We start from the raw sequence: 3,965 nt of genomic DNA on the forward strand, positions 1-3,965 counted from the left end.
GCTCCACGCGTGAGACCGGAAATGGAAGGGAGATGGGCGGAGTCAGTGGGCGTGTCCCAGGGCGAAGGCCTTAATTACAAACGGGAAACCAAACCAAACCTGAGCAGGGAATGTAAGGGAGGATGGTAATCGGGTAATGGGGATTCCACACTCACCGACCCGGGTCCCCTGACTGTGGAATGAGAAGAGCACTTTGCTCCTTAAGGACGCACATCACGTCACCAGAGGACCTAAGGACATCCGCGACCCTCCTACCTCCGACATGGGAGGGCGAAAAAGAGAGGAGGGCGGGATGGAGAGAGGGAGCGGCGCACTCGAACCTTAATATGAGTCTGCGGGGCACCTGCGGGTGGTGGGGTGGAACCAGGCGATGGGAGGCAGAGTCCACATGTACCTGTCACTGGAGTAGAAGGAAGCCCAGTGAGAACTCAAACTTCGCTTGCGGTATTTGTGCTGGTTTGGTGCATCAGAGAAACGGTTCCGTGCGGAAACATAGTGGAATCTCGCTGATTATTCTCGTGGTGTTCAGTGGATTCTCTGGCATTTGGAATCTAGTCCATATTGTCCTTGTTCCCTCTACGGAGAAAAGCATAGGGTTTCTTCAACTAGAATATGAAGAGAAATGCAGATTTCAGTCATCCAACATACGCTTCTGGGGCAGAGAAAGTTCCAAAGTTCAGATTTGACCCTTTGAAACAGTTTCACTGTTGTTGGCAGACATAGTTTCTTCGCTCTTCATAAACATTTCCCCATCTTGAATTGTTTACGTCTGTAGTTCGGTTTCTGTTTCAGGGATTGTCATCGCTTGCATATCACCTGTCTTTCCGTAATGGCTTGATTCACACTAATAGGGACAGACTAGGGGTAAGGGGGCAGGGAACTGAACCTGAGACCATGATAGAAAAAATACCATCAGGTGTGAGAACAACAAGGAACCCAAAACAACAGCCAGTCAGATATTCTGTCAAAAGAGCAGGAGGTACAGACAACCACAAAGAAAACAGAAGGTGTATCACCCCATTCCTGACAAGCCTGTGTCCTCTTACTAACAATAAAATAAGCATTCCTCCACTTTAATAAGACAATCAGTGAGGGGCAGCCTCAGACCAGACCCTGGGAGACAACATCTGGGACCAGGAATAGAAAACTGTACTTAATCCAGGATCCATAATCCACAGGGTCTTTTCCACTCACACAGACAGACCCAATTCTGTCTTTAAAGTGTGGTTTTGCTTTGCAATAAATGGTTTCTGACGGAATACTTGTCGTCTGCATGAAATTGAGAGGCAGTGATTCAGTTGAGGCTGATTCTTCAGACTCCTGACAGAGGGGGAGGAGGGAGAACCTAGTCTGATCTCTATAAATGGTGAAGACACTCAGAGAGTTTTCCAAGATGAGAGGTAGGAAGATGCCAGCTGTTTTGAAGGCCAATAGGTAATAGCAGAAGCACCTTTGAAAACGGCAGTTACAGTGTTTTTATTTTTATATATGCCTTTAGCATACTGTGTAGTGATCTTCAGGGTACAACATGATCAGTATCAATCTTGATACACAGTCAGAGAATCTACCCTGCCATAGAGTATCATCACTGACGGAAAAATAATCCAGGAAGACATAGTTGGGAAATGTGAAAGGAAAGATTTAGCAGTGAGACTTGGAGAACATATATGTGGGTTACATACATGATTGATTAACATGCATCTTTGCAAACACTTGCTTTTCTGTGTGTTTCACTAAAGTCACAGGACAATGGAAAGACAGGTCTCAGTGGGAGAGGGGGGCTGGAAGCATTGGCAGTGGGGACCTCACTGGATCTCGAGCTCAGCACTCAGCTGTCCCCCATCAGTGCCGAGAGTGTACAGATGAGCCGCTACACTCACTAGAAGCAAAATGACATCGGAACCACCCACATCCAGCAACGCCCACAAGAACAGCTGCCCACATCAATGTGGATGACACTCAAAAGCATCCCAAGGATGTGACCTTCAGACTGGAGAAGATATGATCATGGTGGGACACACTGAAATGACAGGAAAACTGACCCAGATCTAGTTATTAGCAACTCCAAAGTCCAGCTAAATTGAACAAGTAATGTCCTTTCCATGGGTCAATTGTACAAAGTCATGTGTGAAAACCCCTTCATTTTGGTTTTATTTTAGCTAACTTCACAAGGACTTTTTTATCTACACTAACACCTGGATCTTAGGAAGTTCCGTTTATTTTTATTGAAACAAGTATTTTAAAAGCTAAGTAATGAATGACCCATTCCTGGGGATACAGTTAAATACAACAATAAAACTAAAGTCGCACTGATTACAGTGTTATGGCATAATGGAAGAATTCAGTTGTTATGCCATCAAAGTGTGTCTTACTGTGATCCTATCTGTGACTTTTTAACACCAGATAAAATAAACAGTCCTCTTTGTTTGAGAAGGTCATATCAGCTAGTTAGTTTGGAAACAGATGAATGATATTTGGTCCACATATCTGTCAGAGCTCTTGTAGGTTATGATGGTTCAAGATGGCCACCTTAGGTCCCCAGCTGCCTGGACTGGACTATTTGTCCTGGCTCCACCCTGGAGACCTAAGTGGAAGAAGGCTGGGGAGGAGACAGTGTTGAGTAAGCACAGAGTGACCAGTTTCTGGCTTCCTCTCAGACTCAGGACAAGACCCCACCCCGAGGGCATTTGCACTAAAGGAAGAAGAGGCTCTAGCCTCCAGAACTCAAGCCTGGGTTCTTCATGTAGCTCTAGGCAAACGGGATCCCAGTAGGGAAGATTGGTTTATTCCTGAGCATGGAAGGAACCAGGCCTGGCCAGGCTGACACACTTTAACGTAAACTCCTTCAGGGAGGCAGGGGTCCAATGTTGAAGTTGTGGGGTCACCCATGTAGCTGGGTCTCTTATCGATAAACACGCACTTGGTAATTTTTATTGACATGGGTGAAGTTTGAGGAAGAACACATATTCATGCTTTGTAAATGGATTCACTATGGATCACTCATTCATTTGGGTATACTTTAAAACTTTCTACTGTACAGATTGGATACATTAGACACTAAAGACAGAAGACCAGAAGAGTTGTTGGATGACATCAAGAACATCATACAGGAAGAAAGCAAAAGGTCATTAAGAAGACAAGAAAGAAGGGAAAGATCAAAATGGATGTCAGAAGAGATTCTGAAACCTGCTCTCCAGTGTAGAGATGCTAAAGCAAATGGAAGAAATGAGGAGGTCCAAGAGCTGAACACAAAAATTTCTAAGGGCAGCTCAAGAAGACAAACTTAAGTGTTATAAGGAAATGTACAAAGATCTGGAGTCAGGAGACCCAAAAGGAAGAACATATTCAGCGTTTCTCAAGATGGGGAAACAAAGAAACAAATTCAAGCTTCGACTGTCGTTATTGAAAGATTGTCTGTGCAAACTATTGAATGATGCAGAAAGCATCAAAATCAGATGGAAGGAATACACACACACTGTACCAAAAGGAAGTGGTGTATGTTCAACTGTTTCAGAAAGATTTTCGGTCTTGGAAACCCTCAAGGCCCTTCTCCCCTGTCATATAGGGTCACTACAAGTCAGATTTGATGGGGCAGGGTTTGCATTTGGAGGGGTCCTTTAGTTGTGCCAACAGCATGAGAACCATTTGGAAACTATCATTACAGAATTCGAGCTGGGAATGTGGTAGTCCACACATTGAAAAACATCTTTGGGGGAATGTTTAGGAACATAAGAGCCCTCAGGGAGCTCAACATCTGAGACCTAACATCACAGAATCACCCAGTGCTACAAACAGTGAAACTGTCTGACTGCCAACCAGAAGTCGGTGATTAGAGTCCACCCAGAGGAGGTGCACTTAAAAAATCATCCACTGAGAACCCCGTGGGGCCCAGTTCTACTCTGACACACACGGGGCACCATGAGTGGGATCTACTTATGAAACATCATCCACTGAGAACCCTGTGG

Source organism: Chrysochloris asiatica, unplaced genomic scaffold (assembly GCF_000296735.1).
Source record: "Chrysochloris asiatica unplaced genomic scaffold, ChrAsi1.0 scaffold00446, whole genome shotgun sequence".
Classification (NCBI taxonomy): Eukaryota; Metazoa; Chordata; class Mammalia; order Afrosoricida; family Chrysochloridae; genus Chrysochloris; species Chrysochloris asiatica.